Source organism: Propithecus coquereli, unplaced genomic scaffold, assembly GCF_000956105.1.
Source record: "Propithecus coquereli isolate 6110/MARCELLA unplaced genomic scaffold, Pcoq_1.0 Scaffold138, whole genome shotgun sequence".
In the NCBI taxonomy this organism is placed as follows: domain Eukaryota; kingdom Metazoa; phylum Chordata; class Mammalia; order Primates; family Indriidae; genus Propithecus; species Propithecus coquereli.
This window is the reverse complement of record NW_012138080.1, coordinates 6,563,342-6,587,513: the sequence shown is the minus strand read 5'-3', so window position 1 is coordinate 6,587,513 and position 24,172 is coordinate 6,563,342. Positions and strand designations below refer to the sequence as shown.

At 40.8% G+C, this 24,172-nt stretch overlaps 1 protein-coding gene across 1 annotated transcript in view; it reads left to right on the top strand.

The window, feature by feature from the left end:
• The first annotated feature begins 15,730 nt into the window (after positions 1-15,730).
• SERTAD2 (SERTA domain containing 2) overlaps positions 15,731-24,172 on the top strand; it is a 20,976-nt gene continuing 12,534 nt past the window's right edge. Inside the window, exon 1 of the mRNA XM_012639224.1 lies at positions 15,731-16,021. The gene's annotated coding sequence lies outside the window, so the exon portion shown is untranslated. The remainder of the gene's footprint in view (positions 16,022-24,172) is intronic.

Below are 24,172 nucleotides of genomic sequence, written 5' to 3'. Positions count from 1 at the left end.
TGGCTTATGAGGCCCTCCCCAACCTGCCACCTCTCCTTGCTGTACCTCCCCGCCACACGTACACTCCTCTCCTCCATATCGACATCCTCTCGCCCACAGGTGTGCTCCTCACTAAGGGCCTGCTTGTACTTGCTGTTCCGCTGCCATGAGCGCTCTTCTGCCAGGTGGCTGCTTGGCTTGCATTCCTCACCTCCTTCAGGTCTTTACTTAAATGTCACCTTCTTGGCTGGGCGCGTTGGCTCACGCCTGTAATCCTAGCACTCTGGGAGGCTGAGGCGGGAGGATCGTTTGAGCTCAAGAGTTTGACACCAGCCTGAGCAAGAGTGAGACCCCGTCTCTACTAAAAATAGAAAAAATTAGCTGGGCGTGGTGATGCTCGCCTGTAGTCGTAGCCATTCGGGAGGCTGAGGCAGGAGGATCGGCTGAGCCTAGGAGTTCGAGGTTGCTGTGAGCTAGGCTGATGCCATAGCAATCTAGCCCAGACAACAGAGTGAGACTCTGTCTCAGAAAAAAAAAAAAGTCACCTTCTCAGTGTGGTTACTCTTAACTACCTCTTTAAACCTGTAGCTCCTCACCCCACACATATACACCCAAGTATGCATTCCCCATCCTTTTTCCCGACTATATTTTTCCCATGCCACTTAATTTCTAATATACCATGTCATTTACTAATTTATTCTGTTTTCCCTCTTTTTCCCCACTGGAATGTAAGATCCATGAAAACAGGAATTTGTGTGTTTTGTTTGCAGCTGTATTTCCAGCTTCTAAAACCTAGGATACAGTAGGCGTTTAATAAACATTTATTGAATGAATAGGTTCTTTATGCATGGCTCTCATTAGTTCTATGGGATAAATTCCTAGAAATGAAATTAGCACATTACAGAATGTAGATATTTAAAAAATGATACACATGACCTTAAACCCTGTCTTTCCCAAGGTTGAATCAATTTATACCCCCATCAGTAGCTACGAGGCAGGCCTATAGTGCAGTGGCTCAGTCATAGCTCACTGGAACCTCAAACTCCGGGGATCAAGCCGTCCTCCCACTTCAACCTCCTGAGCAGCTGATACTGCAGGTACATGCCGCCACAGCGCAGATAATTGTTTTAAGATGTTTTTTTTCAAAGATGGGCTCTCACTGTTGCCCAGGCTGGTCTCAAACTCTTGGGCTCAAGCGATCCTCCCAAAGTGCTGTGATTACAGATAGGAGCCGCCACCGCACCCAGCCTGATTAAGTGAATTTGTATTTGTTTTTTCACTCATTTCTTCCTTTGGTAATGATTAGCTTGTGTCCTTTGCTCATTTTTTAAGTTTAGTTTTTAGTGTTTTCTAATTTAGTGTTGATGTTTTACTAAGGTCTGTTTCAAAGTTTTCAATTCAGATTAATTTATTTGTATTTTTTTGCCAGGATCCAATTCTTAATTATTGTAGCATTTTAGTATGTTTTAATATCATCTTTTTATTTGTTCCTCATTTGTTATTCTAAATAAATTTTAGGATCATTCTGTCAAGTTCTAGAATAGATGGGGAGTTAACTTCCTAAAATGGAAAGTGAGATCATGCCACTCTCTCATGGAAAATCTTTTAATGACTCCTCACAGCCTTCAGAATATAAAGGCCACACTCCTTAATGTCACCTCCAAAGCCTTCCTAGACCTCCCCCAGCCAAGCTCTCCAGTCTTATTTATTCCTGGTCCCTGCTTAAAATTTATACTTCCAGGCCGGGCGCGGTGGCTCACGCCTGTAATCCTAGCACTCTGGGAGGCCGAGGCGGGTGGATTGTTTGAGCTCAGGAATTTGAAACCAGCCTGAGCAAGAGCGAGACCCCGTCTCTACTAAAAATAGAAAGAAATTAATCGGACAACTAAAAATACATAGAAAAAATTAGCCGGGCATGGTGGCGCATGCCTGTAGTCCCAGCTACTTGGGAGGCTGAGGCAGGAGGATCGCTTGAGCCCAGGAGTTTGAGGTTGCTGTGAGCTAGGATGACGCCACGGCACTCTAGCCTGGGCAACACAGTGAGACTCTGTCTCAAAAAAAAAAAAAAAAAAAAAAAAATTTATATTTCCAATCTTCATCCATATCATATGCTATTTCTCACCTCTCCATCTGCCTTTAATGACCTTGATTATGACGTTGATTGATTCCTGTTAACCCTAAAAATCTATTAACACCTCCTGGCCTATTTTCACACTGATCAGGCTCTGTGGCCACTCAAGTGTGCATTGTCACCTTGTGTATGTCTCTGCCACCACGTAACCCATTGCATAACAGTGATGAGTTCATCTTTCTAGTGAACTCGGTGGGAGCATCTCTTGTTCATTTTGTATTTCTAGTACCTACTATACTACCTGTCATACAGTAGGTGGTGTGGAGGGATTAGAGGAGAATATTCAAGACTGGAAATAGGGAGATAGATTGTTGCAATAATCAAAATGAAAGATAATTAGGGTCTTGACTAGGGCAGTGGTGGGAGAAATGGGATATATTTGGAAAATATTTACGAGAGAAAATTGACATGGCTTTGTGTCTGGATGAATATGAGGGTAAGAGAGAAAATATGTTTTAAATCTTAGATTTCCAACTTAGATAGACACCAAGTGGATGTTAGTGCCTTGACCATATTTAGACATTTAGGAGGAGGGACAGATTTAAGGAGAATGTGACAAGGACAATTTTAGATGTGTTGTGAGATGGAGATGCCTTTATGGTACCCAGTGGAGATGTCTAAGAGGCAGTGGGATGTAAATAGGCTAATTATATACTTTTATTGTTTAAGGCAGGACCTTTTTGAGATTGAAACAGGAGGTGATAATAATTGTGCCAGGACAACAAGCATAAGCCAGGAGTGACACCGAGTAACTGGGCTGTATGGTCTTCCTATACGAAAAGATCAGATGTGAAGCTCAGAGAGAAAGGTCTGGAATGTAGTTAATGATTTGTGAATCATTAGCAATAGGTGCCCTGAAAGAGCGTAAAGTTGCCTCAGAAGAGTTTATAGGATAAGAAGAAGAGAAAAGGAGGAAGGCAAAACCATAGGGAACACTGACATAGTGATTATCAAATGGGAAGATTTTTTTCAAAGCACTCGTGTCCCCAAATTTTCCTAAAGATTCTGATATCCTAGCTAACCATTCCCACATCCCCTTCACCCTCCCACCAACCATCCCTATCTCCCACCCCACCCCACCCCAGGTACTTTTTTGGCCCCAAACTGCAGCCGGAAGTGATTTTTTAAAAGACTAAAACTACAGGTTTATAAGGAGGGCGGAGAAAGAGCAGCGGACAAAGGAAACTACAAGTGGCCAGAGAGATAAGAAGCAGGAGACTGTAGTTCAACTTGAAAGAAACATCTAAAGGTGGTCAGTAATGTCAAAGGCTGCAGGGAGGCTGAGTAGTATGAGGAACTGAGAACTGTCCATGAACTCTGGCGTTTAGGAGGCACAGTTGCCCTTTTCTGGAGGGGCCAGTACAGTTTTCCTGCAGCAGGCAGAGGAAGGAGGAGGAACAATAAAGTTGTGAAGGGTGGACAGGAGTAGCCTACCAGCATTCCTGCAGCATTGAAGGGGGGAGGCTTGCATCTTGTTTTAAAAGTGAAGATAAAGCACATTGAGTCTGATTTATCGACTGCAGGAAGCAGCCAGTAGAGAGGGCAAGGCAAGAGAGGGAAGAAATACCAATCTGAAGTCATATTTAAGCTTTTTTGCTGAGTCCCTCTCTCCATTAGGAGTACCTGTGCTGTATTATAGTTGAATGCCACCAATCCATTCCAGTAGGAGTCCCTTTGACTTTGAAAACCACCATCCAGATGTCTTTCTATTTGGTTGGCTTGGGATTAGATATTTCTCCCTCTTTTTCTAAAGACTCAAGATGGGAGCCTTTGAAGAGAATATAAATTTGTCTTCTAGTTGCATTGATTTGCTGAAATACCACTGGTAAAGTGTTGATAACCCACCAATCTAGATTTATGAGTTAGTGTGACGCATCCTTCTTGATAGATTTACAAACATACTGTAGGCAAACGTATTTCTTTAAAACATATATATGTGTGTTTACATGGTATCATATGTATTAGATGGAAAAGTGAGTTTTTAAACCAAAAATCAATTGTTTTTTCTTGGAAGTCCCATTAAGAAAAAAGATGCTATAATAGAAACTGTTCTGTTTTCTGATCTGCTATCTCATAGTCAGAAGTTAGTTGTAAGGTTAACTTCCTCACAGGGAAGACAGCAAGGACACCCGCAAAAGGAAAAGAAATGTTTAATTGCTCTGCAAAGGCCCCAACATGCTCTGAAAAGTAAAGATTTCAGGCTTAATGTGCATGGAACAAAAGGCCGTTGTGAGCTGTGTACAAGAGTTGGTGAGAGTTTGTATTCTGCCCCTTTTTTCTGTGGGAGTTATTTCCTGTTGTTGACTAGAGTTCTTTATTTAGAACCACCTAGCTTCAGAATGCCTGCTAGCTTGCAGAAAAGTGTATGCTTAAAACATAGGCTTATTTCAAGACAATCTCTTTGAAAAAAGTCACACGACGCATGCACTGAGACCACATCAAGTTCTCAAAGGTCAGGATCCCCAATACCAAGAGACACAATAAAAAAGAGCCAAAATATGTTTCGTGTAGCAGTTGGTGGTCACCTGAGTGCCTAGTGAAAGATACTTTGGGAGGAAAGTGTGTTTCTATTTTTCATTTTTTTAAAAAACAAGATTTCACTTTTTAGTGTTAAATGAGTGGTTTGGCATTTTAAGGAAGTATCTACAAGCCTACCATATTTTGTTAGGAAACTTTTATCCTTTTTAGCATGATAGAAGTTAGTCTGGCAGGTGAGAAATATGCCCCAAACATGGCTTCAAACCAATTATCATCTTATACTTACTTTATGAGCTGGGCTTCCTATTGAAGAACTTTAGGTTGTTTTAGCATTATCATTGGATTTTATAGTCTAATATTAAGAGAGAGAGGGAAGAAGGATAGTATATCAAAATGAGTGAGAGGAATAAGTTGTTTATTACTGCAATCATGGGGAACAAATGAATGCTTGAAACACAAATATTGTCCAAGATTTATTAACAGATACTAAAAGCTATAGAAAAAAATCTTACAAAGTTTTATTTCATGGGAACCGTAAGGAAGAAAGAAAAGAAAATGTATTTCTTTAACCTAATAAATTCTGAAACAATAAATTAAAATTGTTTATTACAATATATTTATTTGCTTTTGATACTTTTTAAAAATAAATCAAAAATTCTAGATAAAATAGAAGCCACTTGTGTGTGTCTCTCTCTGATTCTTTTACCCCCTCCCTTTATCAGGTAACTACTTTCCTGAATGGTCTTTATCTCTGCTATGTTAGTATTCCCTATAACTGCATACATATGTATCTATAAACAATATACAGCAATGTTTTGTATGTTTAAAATATTTTATATAAATGGTATTTTATTGTATATACTTTACAACTTGCTTTATTTTACTCATTATGTTTTTGAGATTTAACATTATGTTTTGAAATCAACATTATGGTGATCTATGGTACTTTTAGTTCTTTTTAACTACTATAGCTTTCAAGTGTATCAATTCTCATCCTGGTGAACCTTAAGGTCGCTTCCAATAGTTTGCTATTACAAGCAATGCTGCCACAAGGATTCTTCTTCTGTGTCTCCATGGGGATAAAAACAAGAGTTTCTCTAGATTCTAGACTTAGCCCTTCTCGTCCCGAATTCCTCAGGAGAATTAAGCCCCAATACCCTAAGATATCCATTGTAGGTAATGAATCAACTTCTGCCCTGTAAGTCTAGAATGGTTCAGTATTGGGCTGGAACTAGAGATTGATAGCAGCTCCTATGAACGAACGTGCTAATCTCTTCCTAACTCTGGAGTTCAGTTAGGAGGCTTGAAATACCCACTGTGTGGTATTGGCACCACAGAAGTCAGCAAATGCTACAAATAAGAGCTTCCTTCCCCACCCCCACAGCTGATTATTAAACGTTTGCCAGTACAACACTGATTTCAACTTTATACCATCCTTGGAAAAACTGAGGAAATAGTCTCTTGAATCATTTTCTGTAGGGCTTATCTTTTCATGAAACCTCAGTTGAGAAAGATTGCAGGTTGTGTGGGCATCTCCAGCTTTGCTAGATAATGCCAAATTATCTCCAAAGTGGTCATACTAACTTACATACCCACCAGTGGTTTATGAGAGTCCTTTTTTTTTTTTTTTAACTACATTCTCATCAATATTTGTTATTGTCAGACTTTAGTTTTTGTCAATTTGATAGCTATGAACTATCTCTTTATAATATGCATTTTTCTGATTAATGAGGTTGAGTATCTTTTCACATGTTTATTGAGCATTTGAGTTTCCTCTCTTACCCATTTCGGTTGGATTCATGTGTCTTTTTAAAAACTGACTCAGAAGAGTTCTTTATTCATTCCGAATACTAATCTTTTGTTGATTCTATGAATCACATATATCATTTGACAGCCTTTAGCTTGCCTTTAGCTTGTTTATAGTATATGTTGTGTAATAGATCTTTAATTTCAATGTAATCAAAGTTATTGATCTTTTTCCTTATGGTTTGTGCATTTGGGTGTCTTGTTTTTTTAATAGTTTGGATCTGTACAGGAAACAGAATTCCACTGAAATGATTCAACTAAAGAGACGTTAATAAAAAGGACGTTTTACAGAGATGTGACACAAGTTGAGGCATAGAAGACCAACAATAGTTGGAAACTGTTATTATCCTATGCCTGAAGGGGGAAGGGGAGGAAATGGTGTTGCTGGAACCGGGAGGGAGTTGGTGTCCCAGAGAAGGGGCTACTGCTGAAGCTGTGGTCGTGGAGGGATGCGTACTACCAGGTAGGGGCCCAAAGCAGGAGGGAGCAGGGAAGAAATGCCCCAGCCTCTCCCACTTCTGACCCACTGATCTTCTGGTGCCTTCTTTGTCTGAATCTAATTGGAGCTAGTTAGCAAAGGAGCTTGGATGAGGCAGTCTCTAGAGGTCAATATTTGAAGGCATGAAGCCAAACAGAGGCAAGTAGAGAATGGATCTCAGGAGATGAACAATAATCAGCAGACATTCCCTTATCCTAAAGCCATAAACATATTTTCCTATATTCTCTCCTAAAAGTTTTAAAGTTTTATTTTACATATTTAGATTTTGGTTCACCTGAAAGGTATGTTTTGGTAAATATTAGGCACCTAATTTTATTTTTGGGGCAGGTAACCATGTGACTCTGAGCTGTTTATTGAATAGTCCATTCCTTCCCCACTGATCTGTGATCTTACTTCTGTCATATATTACACTTCCGTATACGCGTGCCTATATTTCTACATCCTCAATTCTGTTCTATGGACCTATTTATCTATACCTATGCCAACACCATTCTGTTTTAATTACTAGAGCTTTATAGTAAGCTCTAATATCTGACAGGATACAGCCCCAATCTTGTTCTTTAAACTTATTACAGCTATCCTTGGCCCTTTTTTACTTCAAATAAATTTTAGGATTAGTTTGCCAAGTTCCATGGAAGGAAAAAATATTGGGATTTAAATTGCATTTAATTTGTTGATGAGTTTGGGGGGGAACTGGCATTTATATAGCATTAAGTATTGTCCATAAAATGGTATGGCCCCCCCCTCCTTAATTCTGATCTTTTCATCTGATGAACTTTTGGAAAGGTGTTTATTTTCTCACTTTTCATTTTTGGCTTTAATGTGAAAATAGTAATTCTGGAATCTTTATTCTCACAGCTGTTAATTTTTATCATTAAAACTAAAAGCATGATGTCCAACAGTTTTAAAGTAGCAATGTATCAGAATGGACTGGAAATGAATATCTGATTAATAAAAAAAATTTTATACCTTTTTGTAAATTGCGTTGAAATTACCAATATTAGTCCCACAAAAGCTTTTTTTCCTGCAGCCCAGTACTGGATTTTGCTGCACTCAGTGTGATGAGGCCAAATGAATCGCTGCAGTCATAATCAGGGAATCCGGCACGTTTTGAGTGAGATTTTTGACTCAATGTGACTCTTTCAGATGTATGTTTTCTTTTAATGAATCATCTTTAGGGACGATTGAATACTTGCATTGTCTGAGCAGTTTCAAGATCGTAGAGTGTACGTTTATTTGTAAGAGAACAGAACAGCAGTGGGCGTCCATGCTACAGACGATATTCTTGGGGTATTTGCTGCCATCCACTCGCCTTTCTAAATTTGGTGTTACAGATTCAACTTCTGTTTTTAAAAAGGGAAGTTGCATATAGATCATTCACACTATTATTTTCTCCTTAAAGCCAGTTTCTCTAACAATTGCCCATGTAAGGAGTTTCATATAACCTAAATGAGACTTCTCTAAGAAAACAGTTTTGAAACAAATGTTACTTAGCAAGATTAAATCTTTGTTCAGTATTTAAAGTGTGTTTTAAAAAACAATTGACTGGTTACACAAGTGTACCTACTGTGGTGGTGGTGTCTCTCTGAGCTGCTTTATTTTCTTCCTATTTGACTTTGTACATTTCTGAAATTTTAGAAATAAAAATTCATTAATTTAAAAATAGAATTTTTTTTCAATTTAAAGCAAAGGACTACTATTATTAGACAGTTGGATAATTTTGAAGTCTTGCTTATTCTGGCAACAAGTCTCTAAAAGACAATTCTACATCGATGACTAAAAGAAAAGGTAAATTCTATACTGTCTTGTCAAGTTGTTACCTACCTCTTCTCCAGAAAACTAATAAAAATTCAAAGTGGCAAAGAGCTGATTCATTTTTAGTTATATACTGTGTTTACATGTGACTGTTTCCTCTGTTCACATGTTTATTTTCTAATGATACCCACAGCCTGAACTTAAAAGCATTTCCTGGGCACCTATACACATTAAAGCCTTGAATTTTTTTAACTTCTCAAAGTAGAATTTTTATAGCTGGGACTTGTAAACAATGGTAAATATAGTGTTTACATTACAAAAACCACCATACTTTTCTTAAAGGTCCTCTTTACCCAATCAAAGGTGGTTTAAAGGTACACAATCCTAGATGGTTTCTACAATAGATATAAGAATATATACCAGAAAGTAGAATTTAGTCTAGCCAGTCATATAAATTTGTTTGATTTTGAAACATAAAGACATCTGGCATCAGAGTAATACTTTTGAAAAAAAGATACTTTTCCTATCATCATTTTGCCAAGTTTTCCTTGTAATTACTATTGGTTGATTATATTTATAACACGTTTGATAGTTATATTTTTGTATTTTATGAACAAGAGAGCGTGAATGTAACAGTAATAAATGGTTGTTGGGACCATTCAGGCAGTCATTTGAAAATGTGGATAGGCAAGTCTTTTTTTTTTTTTAATTTATCTCAAGGTTGATGGCCTAAGCATATATTTTGGTCCTCTCTAGCCTCTAGCTGGCTTTTTTATCCATAAATATAAATTGCTGCTGTGTTTTAAAATATGATTTAACTGGGACTTTTAATTCCTAAATTAAGTAGGAAGAGCAAAATCTTCATTAAAAAATACAAAATGAGGCCGGGCGCGGTGGCTCACGCCTGTAATCCTAGCTCTCTGGGCGGCCGAGGCAGGCGGATTGTTTGAGTTCAGGAGTTCGAAACCAGCCTGAGCAAGAGCGAGACCCCGTCTCTACTGTAATTAGAAAGAAATTAATTGGACAACTAAAAATATATGTAGAAAAAATTAGCCGGGCATGGTGGCGCATGCCTGTAGTCCCAGCTACTCGGGAGGCTGAGGCAGGAGGATCGCTTGAGCCCAGGAGTTTGAGGTTGCTGTGAGCTAGGATGACGCCACGGCACTCTAGCCCGGGCAACACAGTGAGACTCTGTCTCAAAAAAAAAAAAAAATACAAAATGGTAGAATTATGGCAATAATTTGGTGTTTACCTGCAAAGTTGTCCCAGACATAGAGAACCTGTATAGATTAACAGATTAACTCTTAACCATATATACTTTCTGAGGAATTTTTATCAGGAAAGATTAACCTCTTCTTGAGTTTATGAAGCTGATGTAAGCTCTCCAGCATTTCTTAAGTTATTCATTCATTCATTCAGTGATACTTACTGAATGCCTAACGTGTCAGGTACTGTTCTAGAGGCTAGAGAAAGAGTGATAAACAAGAATGGCAGTTTTATGAACCGTATTGGAAATGAGTAAGAGGCTAGACGGTGTGAGAAGTTTATTTCTTTTTTGTTGTGGTGGTTGTGGGTTGTTAATTCTGTGGTTTAAAATGTGGTGCTAACAAGGCTAAGGGCAGGCAGGGTTGGAGTTTTTTGTGTAAAAAATAGAATTGTTGTTATTCCATGGCCCTAATGTAGGGGTGGAGCTAAGTGGCATCCAGTTCCCTGCACAGCACTGCCCTGGTGTTGGTCTCTACACGGTGACTCTGTATTTCCTGGCTGTAAGCCACTTGCCATTCTTGAGAAGTTCATACTCTTCTCAAGAAACTCAGCACTCCTGGATTCTACAAAAAATTTCAGTGAATGTTAGATCGTGCAGCCTCCAGACTTTCTTTGTCCTTGGGAGTCAGCTTGATAAACTGAAGAGTTCAATTGGTAGGTCCTTCTCAGAGCCTCTGCTTATTCCTCTGTGAGATGTGGGTGGTGGTTCTTGTCCAGCACAGGAAAGGTGTCAGAAAGTACCTTGTCAATTGTCCTGCTGCTGTACAAAGGAATGTTGGGGAGGAGGGGTATTCCAGACTTCACAGCTTGGTGACTTGAACCCTAATGGGTAACAAATCCAGGAGAATAGCATAGGACTGCTCAAATCCATCTTCTGAACATAAAATGTAATTCAAAGAATATATCCTATTGAAGAGAGCACGTTATCACTATTTGTATTTCTAGTCCTTTCATTTAGATGTGTAAATGTGAACTTGGTTTTTTATTCTTCCAGACAAGCTGGGCAAGTTACAAAACATTTTATCTCATTTGAGCCCTAAAAGCCCACTATGAGGATAGTCACTGTTTCATAGACTCCGAGCTCTAGGAAGGGCCTCTAGAAATCTTTGTGTCCAAGCTTCTTCTTTTTTTTTTTCTGCCAGGTGCAGAAGCAGGTTCAGTGATGCTGGGGTTCTGATTCCACCTCCCTGTTGGCTAGGGCTGAGGAGCTAGACTCAAAATCACCGGGCTCAACAACCCAGTGCTCTTTTTACCATAACTAGTGCTGATCCTAAATCTGTGATGTAGTAGCTCAAAAAACTGAAAAGTCATAGATTAATTGTAGTTAAGTAATTAATTTGTACAAGATCTTCAAACTCCTAATCCAGGACTCTTCATCACACCAACCTCGTTCCCAGGAACAAGAGAGATCTGGAGGCTGTGCAATTTCTAACGTGCATTGAAATTTTCCGTGAAAGCCAAAAGTGCCGAGTGCCTTGAGAAGAGTATGAATTCCTCAAGAATGACAGATGGTTTATAGACAGGAGAAAACACAGAGTCAGTGTGTAGAGACCAACAGGTAGTGCCATATATATCAGGAACTGGGGACAAGGGGAGATGTTTGTGAGAAGCAACTACCAGGCTTAGTGGAGTAGCATCCCAGCAGGAAGGGAACACTGCAGTCACCAAGAAAGGCCTTTGCATTTCAGTGGACTTCACAAGTTTTTGAAGATTTCAATGGAAAATAGTAGCAAATGGAACAGGAAGGAAGCTCATACCCAACAGAAGCCATCTTCTCTAGTAATGGTTACAGGGGACTAACCAAAAAAACTAGAAAAAAACAAAATGGTTTTAAAAGTATTTTTTTTAAATATTGCCACATTAAGATTGTATTTCAAGTTAAGATTTAAATATTGTCAGATTTTTAAAAGATAAAAAGGTGTATCTCTGACAGACAAATGAAACCTCCCTCAGAACATAAGGGGTGGTAATTGCAAAGCAGTCCGTAACAATATGGAAAGCTTTGCAACAGCAGTCCTTTGCTGGAGTTGTAGTTCTACTTGTATAAATTGTGATTTCAGGGAGGAGCAGAAAAAAGCCTGACAATAGTTGGTGGAAGAAGAGATGGAGAAAAGTTTGCAGAAGTAGACAGTTCACTTGCTCCTTTGGTAGAATGGAGTTTAAATTGCTAGAGGCTGAAAAGGACTGAACCTATCTGTGCCATCTTTGTGAGAGTAGTTTTCCAAATCATTGTATCCTATATCAATTCCTTGATAGGTGATGTGGCTTGCAGAACTTTATTTTGAAGATTTATTCCAAGTTTTCAGTTATTTGAATGGTCAGTACACAGTTAGGAGCTCCCTTTTATACATGAAAAGATTATTTAGCCCAGCTGGCTGTGTACAATTTGTTTAATAACTGAAATGTTTATCTTTTTTTGCCATAAAACCAAGACCAATACTTGCAAGGCATATAGATGGATGATTGTCGCTAGTATTTCAGGTGGAACCTGAAAAATAAAATATAATGTAGGTGAAAGAAAAATTAAGTTCAAAACCTGTTTAAAAGTCTCAGTTTTACATATCCAGCTCGTCCCTTGTTTCTTTGGTGCGTGCTAATTAAGTGCTAAAAGTAGCCTTCAGTTCGTGCAGTGGTGTACTGTCTGCAAGATGTGAGGGCACAGAGGCTTTCAAAAGAGAAGCAGTGAAGTGTAAACGAAGTACCCAGAACTACAAAGTGATGCTGAGAAATACCTCTCTGAAATTAAACTCATGAGCATTTTTTAAATTTTCCTATCACAGTTCTAGACTTATTAAAGGACTATTTCTTTTCTCCCTAAACAGATATGTTCCTGATAGTTAAATGTGGATGACTAGCCTAATTTCTTACAACCGTTCTAAAGTTATGTTATATGAAATTGAGAGGAAGAAACTCTAAATTCTGGACGAGGCCATAAGAGTAAGATTGTTTAAATGGGCTTTTAAATGTCCCAAAAGGTGAAAACCAAACTTACATGTTCACTAAGCATTTCTTGTTTACTTGCTAGAATAAATAATAATTTTTTTAAAAAATCATACCATTGTGTACTGAAGGGAGTTGACTTCAAAAGTGTAGGGAGGGCGGGTCGTGGTGGCTCACGCCTGTAATCCTAGCACTCTGGGAGGCCGAGGCGGGTGGATTGTTTGAGGTCAGGAGTTCGAGACCAGCCTGAGCAAGAGCGAGACCCTTTCTCTACTAAAAATAGAAAGAAATTAATCGGACAGCTAAAAATATATAGAAAAAAAATTAGCTGGGCATGGTGGCGCATGCCTGTAGTCCCAGCTACTCGGGAGGCTGAGGCAGAAGGATCGCTTGAGCCTAGGAGTTTGAGGTTGCTGTGAGCTAGGATGACGCCACAGCACTCTAGCCCAGGCAACACAGTGAGACTCTGTCTCAGAAAAAAAAATAATAGTGTAGGAAGTTACTTTTCTGGGGAGCATATTTTTTTTTTTAAAGTGCAAGTCCTCATAGATTTGAATTCCCAGGGTTGGGTGGGGGTGCTGCCCTGGCCTGTGTGTGACTCAGCCTGGGTTGGGGTGAAGGAGGGAGGGAAGGGTTAACCACCTGGTGTTGGACCACATCAGCAGCTGTTGAAGCTGCCACTTCACGCTTTGACTTCTGGGTCGAAGATGCCAGATTCTAAATGTGGGGGAAGTGGGAGTTGTGTGTAATATGTGCGTTGATAACATGTACTGCCTTCAAAAGTGTAAAGAGGTGGAAACCATTTTACCCCTAAACTCAGGTTGCTCTCCTAAGAACTCAAACCTTTACTGAGCATGCAGAGAATATGCACTTTATGGAGTTTAGCAGAATCATGTGTCCGTCCTGGAGACACAAAAATTGTCACGTTGATTTTAATCCTTATCTTTTGTACAGGAACACTGCATTTGGCAATCCATTTGCTAGAAAATATCCAGGTGTCACAAAAATTCTGCAATTTTAACTTTCTGCTTACTTCAATTCATGAATAGCAGTTTAAATTCATTTTAAATTCAACAGAGCTAATGCCTCTGGCCTTCGCTACAAAGATATCACAGGAAGAGATTATTGCAGCATCTATTTGAATGGCTTTTCCTTACTTAAAGTGAGCACTGAAAGTATAAGTGAGTGGGTGGTTAGGAAACCGTTAGTAGTTAATGTTGTCTCTAAAATGCAGAACTCTGGAAATGAAAAATATCTTGGCTTCATAGCAAAATGAATGCTATGCCACTCAGGCACAAACTGAGCAAGACCTGCAGAGGGCTGTTGAGCACTGCTTCCATGATATCTAATTTTGAAAGCCACTGTAATGAAACTTTCCAAAGATATCCACAAATAATGAGCTTTTGGCTTTGGTTATACTTAAAGAAACATCTGTATAAGATTTTAATTATACTGAGGGTCCAGCAAAATCCTTTTCCTTTCCCCTTAAAGATAAAACAAGAAACATTGTCTCTTCTACCAACATTTTAACCCGTTTAATTTCGATAAGATCATCAATTTGATTGATAACCAACCATTACAGAACAGTTTGAAGAGGCTAAATTTGTCTGATGTTAACGACTTATAATCACCTTTATGTTGGGTCTTAAAGCTTTATTATCCTTAAATACAACTAGTATGGTGGACCATTAAACGCCAAAGTGATCTGAGATAATATTGACTGGGGTGGCAGCCAAAATTTTAAGGTTCCTTTAACATCTTTACACTGAATGTGCATGTAATTTTAAAAATAATCATTAATTTTCCCCCGGAGCTGTCTCTCTGGCCTCTTTTCCTGGTGCTCTTAAATTCTCACCATTTGGGCATACACACGTCCTCTTCGAACTAGAATAAACTTCCCTGCTAAATGTAAGTAGTTCAAAGCAAAAGCTTTCTTACAGGGAGGGGAAAGGCTATCAACATGAAAACTTGCGGGCAGAGGACGGCGCCTCCGACCCCCCTGCATCTCCAAGCCTGGCTTCTCTCCCGCTGGCTTCCGGGTCTGCGCCACGGCTCAGGCTGCCACGAAGGACGCAAGTCGGTCCTGTCCGGGTCCTAAAGTGCTGTTGACTTGGTGTCCCATTCTAGCATCGGGCTGGTGCCACCACGCGCAAGGGACTTTTCTGCCCCCGGCTCACAGCTAGAGCCCTCACCCTGTCATTGGGACATCTCTGCGGGCCGGTGGTGCGTCCCGAGACGGGGGCGTCGGGGGAGTGTCCCGCAGCGGACGCCTGTCCCAGGACCCCGCAGGCGGCGTGGATGCAGCGCCCGAGGGTCAGATCTTCGCCCCGCGCCCCCCGCGGGGACCCTGCCCGCCGGGCTGACCGGCCCCACGTTGCCGAATAGCTCAGATGCTTGTCATATTTGCGGTCGCGCGACTCAGCGGGCTGTGCGCGCGCTGCACCCGCCGCCGCCTTTGTCACTGGCCGCTTCGTCATTTGCTGAGTATTTTCTAGAGTGTGTGTGTGTGTGTGTGTGTGTGTGTGTGTGTGTGTGTGTGTTGGGGGGGTGACTGGTGGTAGTTGTGGTCCCTTCGCCGGAGTGTCTCCTTTTTCTCTCTCCTCCTCTTTAAGCCATTCCTTAAGAGAAAATAAAGGGCGCGCCGGCCGGAGAGGGAGGTGTGGGCGGCGCTGCCACCCCGGGTCTCCCGTGCTCCTCCAGCCCCTTCCTGCTCCTTCACGGCCGCGGCCCGGCTCCGCGTTTATCGCCTCCCCGGGCCGCCGGGGCGGGGGCGGGGGCGGACCGCGGGAGGGGCGGGGCCGCGGGGGCGGGGCCGGCGGGGCGGGGCCTCCGGAGCCGGGCCGGGAGCTCGCGGGAGGCTCGCTGGCCGCACGTCACTACTGCTCGGCGAGCGCTGGAGCACGAGCTGCCGCTGGCTCGGTCAGGGCGCCCCCTCCGCCCGCCTCCCGCTTCCTCCTCCGCCGCCTGCCGCCTCCTCCACCATTGTATAATGCTCCGGGCGCGCAGGCAGAGGACGGCCGAGTCTTAGCTTCGGTCTCGCCTCCTGCCCGCTCCCCGGCGCCACCCTCGGGCCCCCGGAGCGGGGCACTCCGCATGGAGCGGGAATAGCTTGAGGAGTGGGCGGAAACCCCTCCTGATGCGTTAGTTCCCAGGTGGAGCTGCATGTGGTAAGTTCGCCCGGCACCGGGCTGCAGGGGATCCGCGGGCGCGCGGGGCTCCCGGTGGGTGGGGGACGGTGCTGGGACTCGGCCAGGGTCGGGAGAGCCCGAGGGCGGAGGAGGGGCCGGGCGCCTCCGCTAGGGGGACTCGGGCTGGAGCAGGTACGGGAGCAGCGCTCTGGCTCGCCGCCTCCTGGCCCTGGCCCCTCGGACCCCCGCGGCGAGGCCGGGGACCCCCGGCGTCCGCGGGCAGACCTGCTGGGGGAAGGGCTGGGCGGGCAGTCTTGGACCGGGGTCAGGAGGGGGTCGGGAGCTAATGAGAGCTGAGCGGTGGGGCGGAGGGAGCTCGGAGCTGTCGCCCTTTACAGCTGGGATGTGTGTGTCTGTTGTGTTGGTTGTGTTGTTGTGAACGTGCGAGACTTTTTTTTTTTTAAAGGCTCGGATTGCTGGCGCGAAGGCTGCTTCACTTGAGTTCTGTGGCCGGGTTTGCATCCAACTTGCTATGGTGTGTTTTTTTTAAGTTTTTCGGTGTTTTTGTTAAAAAAAATTCTTCTCCACCCCCTTTTCGTCCATGCCCGAGTGAATTGATTTTTGGATCTATATGTATATAAGACTTAACGAGTCTCGTTGGTTTTTAAGTTAAGAATCTACAAGTCATCTTCGTGGTAACCTCCTATGACGGAAAGGGAGGGGGCTGAGGGGAGCCAGCTGTCCCAAGCCCTAGACTTTGTACTAGTAAGACAGGGGGTGTCGTCAGAGGGCCATTGCATCGAGAGCAAATAAGTTCTTATTTTTTCTTGGCCATAAATTATCTTACTTTTAGCATAAGTGGCAGTAATAGATTGAGATGGGAGCAGAGTTGTAGGTTTAGTTTTAAGTTTCACAAAAAGATCAGGTATAGTTTTTCTTAGAATAGCTTTTTACTTGTAAGCGGGGCAGTTTCAGGAGGTAGAAAGTAAGTTTTCACAGGCACTGAATGGGCCTGGGCAATCAGCAGGGTGAGACCTCCAGCCTCACACTACAGCGGTTTTTATTTGAATCGAATTGGGCAGCCACATTTGGTCTTCAGGAGGAGAGTAAGTGTTTTCGAGCTTTGTTCATGAAATATGCTTTTTGATTTCCCAATATATGTTAAGAAATATCCATAATGTGTGTAAAGAGCCTAGAAGTTGTAGTCACCAGTAGGATTACTGAGGTCCTAAGTGTTCAAAGTAGCTTTTTTAATTAGGGACTAGTCCCTGACAATAGTGAAGTTGGCTTTGGGCTCTACTCAACCCCCGGAAGACTGTCCACCTGAGAGCCTCGGTTATTTTGCTGCGGGGGGTGGGGGGGGTTAGTTGCTTCGCTCAGCAGAAGGCATGTTTCACCCTGGCAGCTCTCATCCCTCCCCTTTTTTATAGCAGTCTATTCTGATAGGAGAGTGTGCTAGGGTGTTCTGTGAGGATGAAAATACCCATCCTAAGATCCCAACTTCTGGCACGGGCAAGAATAGCTTGTTGGTGGATCTCTGCTTTCCTGTTCATTTTATCAATTTTTTCATTTAAAAAAAGACACAAATATTTGAACATTTTCCTTTAGCTTCCTTGACTTAGAGGCATTATATGTCAATATAAAATTGTTCATGTTGTTCACCAAGTTTGGAACCCTTTAAAATAATTTTTACTAATTTCCCATCTCCTAACTAAAATGTGCATAACCGTGTTGCTCTCAGGTGAGAAATCTTATAAAATGGATTTGACAGCGCCCCCCCCTCTGTTTTTTAAACACCTGGCTCTGTTCCTTATTTCATTGAGACAGGTAGGGGAGAAGACTCAACATGTTATGCTGCCAACCAAGTGTACAACAGGAGGTGTCCTAGGGAACAGTTTTATTGTCAGGCGAATGTCACAGCTTCTTAGGTAACAGCCGCTCAGGCTTGTTTTCCTTAAAGAACTAAGAGAAGGATATTAACTCAGATTTAGAAAATCCTTACACTCCTAATCACTGAATTGTCCCTTTTTAAAGCTTTTTTATTTAATTGAAAAGCTAAAGTATAAATTTTACCCAGTTGCTACACACTGAATTATTGTTAATAATGAGCACAGTAAAAGAGCATATATTTTGATATTTTGAAACACTTTCAAATTTGTGTGGCGACTGATAGCTTATGACATCTGCTATTTTAAACAGTGCTCAAATAGCAGAATAAAATTTACTATAACACTACTTTCAGAAATGTGCACACACAAAATAGGTGAAATAAGAAAGGTAGAAGGGGGGTTGAAGATGTTGAAATGGAAATATATCAAACTATTTTCTATCAGTCAGTAAAGTAGCGTTCTACAAATTATCAGTATCCAACTATACTGCAAGTTTACCCTCAGTCAGAATATTTTACACTTTGGTAACTAAGAAAGGTAAAAGCTACAACAAAAACTTTTAGAGGTTTCTTTTGCTACGGTTTCTTGTTAAAGAGCACTGGTAAAAGTATGAAGCTTTATTTTATATTTCACTTATATCAGAATCAAAACCACTTTGTCAATATTATACGTAGATAAAAATACATATAGATAACAGTATTTAGGAGTGTGAACTTTAATTCACTTGTAGAATTTTTTAAACTTTGTGGTGAAAGAAATTTCGTATTTACTGTCATGGCGTATCCTATAGGAGATGGCTCTAGTTGCAGTAGGTTCTTGGAGAGGGGGAGAGAGAGAGAGAAGAGAAGAGAACAGAAGAGAAAGGGAGGGAATGGGCGGGGAGGAAAGGGGGGGCAAGTGAGCAAACTGTCTCTGATTACTGAGTCCAAAGATCAGATGTATATGAAAGGCACCATAGGGCAGGCTCCAGTTTAAGTGAAAATAACCTCACAATAAGAACAACACCAGCTCTCATAGGTCCTTCCATTAATTAATACTGACTAGCAGAACATGAAAATCTAAAACTGCTGTGGCCACTACATATGCACAAATCATGTGTTTTCTACCTACCATTAATAATTATTCCTTAAACAGTTGATAGAAACCCACAGGCTACAACTCCTGTTTAAGAAGTGTGTGGATATTTAGTTTAGTTTTAATATTTTTGAAGAAAACATCTACTAAAATTGGTGTTATCTTTTAAAATAATTATTGTCTCAAATAGCCAGTGCATTTGGTATTAAAGGCAAACTTCTGCCCTGTGTGCAGATGCTGGGAAACCCTTATGAACAGAACTGTCCCCTGGAGCGTCCATCACTCATTGTGTGGAGCAGTGTCTTTCTCCATTAGCACTGTGTGGCAGTTCATTCTTTGTATGAATCTGTGAATGGCATATGTCAGCCCAATAAGACGACATTCCTATTCTGGATAATAAATAGAAGCCTTGTTTTTTGTTTTTTTTTAATTGAAGATCACGGGACAAATAAGCCATGGTTGGCTGTCTAAAAATTTTCTTTGAAATACAAATAAAAATTTCAAAATAAAACCATCACAATATCTTTTAAAATATGTGATTCCTAATAAGACAAAACAGATACTTAGAATTTCAACAAGCATTGCATACAGACAGTGCAAAACACCCTTTATAAAATTTTGCCCTCCTTGTGGTCTGAGGGATCCTAAAGCTGGAAAGACCCATTTGTCTTTTCTTAGGATCCCCTGTCCCTCATCTGAACTTAATTGGAAATACCTGCCATGATTCACGTGAAGCAGACACCGTGATTTGATTGATCGATCTTAGAAATACAGCTTAGGATCACCTAAGCCATATTCTGCACCCATTGCAGTTTTCAGCCCAGAATGGAGTCGGCATCTGCGCTCTGGTCTGGCCTCCTCTTACACTTGCAGGCTGTCTGGCCAGAGCTGGCCCTGCCTTCCAGCAGGGATCGGGCAGGACGAGGGGTGAGTGGGCCCGGCCCCCAAAGCCCGGCTTGGAGAGTGGACCGAGCTGTGTGGATGTGTGGGGTGGGGGCTGGAGGGAGGAGAGTGGAGGACAGATCTGGAGCAGCTGTGCAACTGCTACAGCAGGTCTGACTAGTTTGAGGTGCCCAAAGGCAGCTTTGTTTCTCTCCTAACTCCAGGTAGCAGCAAACTTAAGTTCTTAAACCTCATTCATGTCTGCATTACTGTCTTTTTGTCACTTTGCAAAACACTGTATCTTTGCAGAGTTACTAGTTAATTCTAAGTTTTTTTCCTTTAAAAACCTTCATAGGCAGTTAACTGAAAAGAAGAAACTCATCCAAGCATATTTATGCTTCTGAGGAGTTTCACATAGAAGAATGAAGGGGAAGGGTGAAGGCTTTTGTGGACGTGATGTATGTATATATTATATATATATCCATGCGTACACACGCACACTCATGTTTACGGTGGGCTCAGTGAACCTGTTGAACAAAAGTAAAATGTACACTCGAATATACCATGGTCAAAATACTTAAATAAGCAGAAATTCCTTGCTGCAGATCAACCTTTAGCCCTTTGCCCTCCTCTGCTCTATCCTGCTGCTTATCTTTCCACACCACACACGGCAGCTCCTGGGGCTTGGAGCAGGCCTGCTGGAGTACACCACCCCTGTGTTTAGAAGCATTACTGGGGTTAAATGCAGGGAATCTGAAAGTCCCAAGGTCATCTCTACACCAGAATAAGTTTGCATAAAATCCTAGTCATGCTAATGAGATAACGAAGGGGCAACTGTTTCAAACAGATCTGCCCTGAGTGGTTATCGCATTTTTATTATAGGTGATACACATTTGCTTTTCAGATTTCCTTCCTTTTCTAAGGGGGTCATCTCCCCGTGCCATGTATACTTCTTCCATGTCTTCCGTGCTGCCAGAGAAAACCAGTCTGGCTGAGGAATTTGGGCGCTATGATCCGCAGCAGCAGAAGAGTTTTTGCTCTGCCTCTCTGCTTATCAGGAAACTGGCGATGGCCTTTTCTAAACAGTTTTTAAGACAGACTAATTTTTTTTTTTTTTTTTAAGATAGAGTCTCGCTCTGTCACCCTGGCTAGAGTGCAGTGGCATCATAGCTCACAGCAAGCTCAAACTGGGCTCAAGTGATCCTCTTGCCTCAGCCTCTACAGTAGCTGGGACTACAGGCATGCACTACCACTCCTGGCTAAGTTTTCTATTTTTTGTAGAGATGGGGTCTTGCTCTTGCTCAGGCTGGTCTTAAACTCCTGGCCTCAAGCAATCCTCCTGCCTCAGCCTCCCAGATTGCTAGGATTACAGGCATGAGCCACACTGTGCCTGGCCAAGACAGACTAGTTTTTAAAAAAATAGTTTCACCATGTCCCTGAAAGTTTCTCCATGTCCAGAAATATAAAATAGGTTTTACCTGGTAATGATTCTTGGAGTCTGACAGTAGTTGGTCTAAAAATTCAAAATATGATTCCTCAGGTGACTCCTGCCTCCTTCAAAAGCTCCCAAAGATAGGTAGGATGAGTAGAATGTTAGGGCATGGCAAGCTGGGTAGGTTGGAGGAAGGCGTTCCATAAAGATCATTGAAGGTAATTGAAGTATTAATAAGTATTTTCCTTAGAAAATAAATATTTATTACATTTAGTGTGGTACTGTGATTATTTTTATTGTATTTAACTAAATGACTTTGCCTAAAGTTCAGTGAGTCATTCATTATCAACACACAGCAGTCCTTGGGAAGAAATGCATTTTATCTCAAAATAGTCCCAAAGCAGTTATTTAAAAAACAAAAATAAAAATGGCTGCCCTGTTTACAAAGTATCATTCACTACCCTCAAGTTCAGTTTGTATCCTCATTGCCTTTTTCTGTTGTGTGAATTATTCAAATATATGATATAAAGTTTAAATTGTCTTTATAAAACGTTATCATGAGCCTGCCTAATTCTTAGAGACATCTAAAATAAACATTCCAAATATGTAGATTACTTACATGGGACAGGTATTTACACATTAGAATAGTTATTTCCTCCCTTATACGTGTCTCATAAGTATATTTCCGTTATCTTATACCTCAAATTTTTGAGCTCATGTCATGTTGTAGAAATGTGATATTTTTCTCTTAAGGAATTCAGGTTTAGGCCATACAATACAATGTTCAGTTTTACTTAGTAAATAAAATAATAACATTTCTCTGGTTTTCCTCTTTATGTGGAAGTTAAAAGATGAAATATGTTCTGTATTTGTAAGGAATATTTTAAGTGATTTTTCATAGTAATAAAGCATCCAAATTTTGAAAGCATGACTAGTTTTAAATTTTTAACTTTTTAAGAAACACTTCCATAAATGCACTCGCTGAGGTAGCATACTTTTTATTCATTCCTTAGTTTTATTCAGTGGCAAGCAGTTGGCTAATTAATAAAACCTAGAAGGCAACCTTTGGTTTTAACTAAGATGCAATTTTATTTTTTACAAAATTATTCTAAAAAATTACATTTACCTGTTTTAGTGTGACTTTTATGTATCTCTTTTTTTAAACAAAAACTCTCACGTATTTTTGGCAAAGCCTTTGGTTTCTACCTACCCTAGACTTTTTTCCCCCCTGACATTGTTCATTAAGGGTCTCTAGCGTGAGGGGAAAAACAAGGTATCTTTGGGGAAAAGATGCTACAGGAGGATTGAAACCAGAATCTCATCCAGGCAATTATAAATACAGCAGAAAAAAATATTTTCATTGTGCAAGGGAATGGGGGGCTGAGCAAGGCTGGCTAGCCTTTACTAGCACACGATCTTGTGGGAAAGAGAGTCAAATCTGAAAATTCCTTCCCTTAATGAGATTTTAGATTCGAAATGCTAAAATGTACTCCTGACTCCAAATTATTATGAAACAACATAATAATTTAAATGATTATAATCTATATAAAAATAATGTTTACAGTTTCCAATTTTCAAATGGGAAGATTGGTGATAATAGTTCATCTGTTGTGACCATTGTTTTTGAACATACAACACCACATAACCTGAACTTGTAACTTGAACAGAGGGAATTCCAGCAAGTAGTTACTATACAATGAACTTGCTTCATCCCTAAGGTTATCTGAGTTACATTTTACTATCAAATGGCTTCTCCCCAGTGTCCTTTATGAAGGGTTTTCCCAGATAACTGCCTGAAGCAGTATCTGTTCAGTATGGAGGTAATTTATGGTTACTGAGAAGCAGTGGTAGGATTACTAAAGGCTTCTGTACTAGTAAAATTCTTAGTGCTAAACTTACCGAGACTCACTGTCGTTAATGGGAGTCCCTGTTAGAACCTCCACTGGAAATTCTGAACTGTTGGCTTCTCCAAGTTCACATCTCATGACTTGGGTTTGTGTTTATTGTTGTGTGTTCTTACTTCAGGAATCCTCCAGGGATTTTAACCATGGTTTTGAAACATCGGTGTTACATACAGGCAACAACCTCTCCTATACAGTATTTCCAGAGTTTGAACGATAGTGTAACATAATTTCGTTGGGGTTTGACAAGGTTCCCAGCTTGCTTGCATTGTCCTGTGGGTACCTAAATTTGGGGACAATCTTGGAAATATGTATACTCAGAGATCTGTAGGGAGAAATTGCCCTGAAGAATCAGACTTCAGGGGTGCCTTGTTACTCTGCGCCGCCCCCTTGTGGCTGGATATGACATGCTGTATTTCAGAGTTTAAAAGGAGTTCCAACTTGCATTGGGCATATTTGTTTACATAGAGCATTAATAACTTTCTTCTGTGTAAAAAAAAAAACTTATCAAGTTAATATAATAGTTCTCAGGATGTGAATGATTTATTGTGCTTATTTGGTATTTTTTAATTTGCAGAATTTAAAAAATATGTATTGGTGTGTTCTGGTTTTTAACTTTTTATTATGGAAAATTCCAAACATACTCAAAAGTAAAAGGAAGAGTACAATGCACCACCTTGTACTTATCACCTAGCTTGTTGATCTTGTTTCACCTACATGGCTAGTTTTTTTTCCGGAGTATTTTAAAGCAAATTCCAGGCATCATATCCTGAATATGTTTTTGTCAAACTTAAGAAACTGTGTAATTCTACTCATCAGTTTACTTTAAATGCACCATTCCCAAATAAACCTTTTTTCTTTATAAATTTTTAAAGACTAAACCTTTTTTCTTTACAAATTAAAAAAACTTTTGGCCAGGCTCGGTGGCTCACGCCTGTAATCCTAGCTCTCTGGGAGGCCGAGGCGGGCGGATTGTTTGAGCTCAGGAGTTCGAAACCAGCCTGAGCAAGAG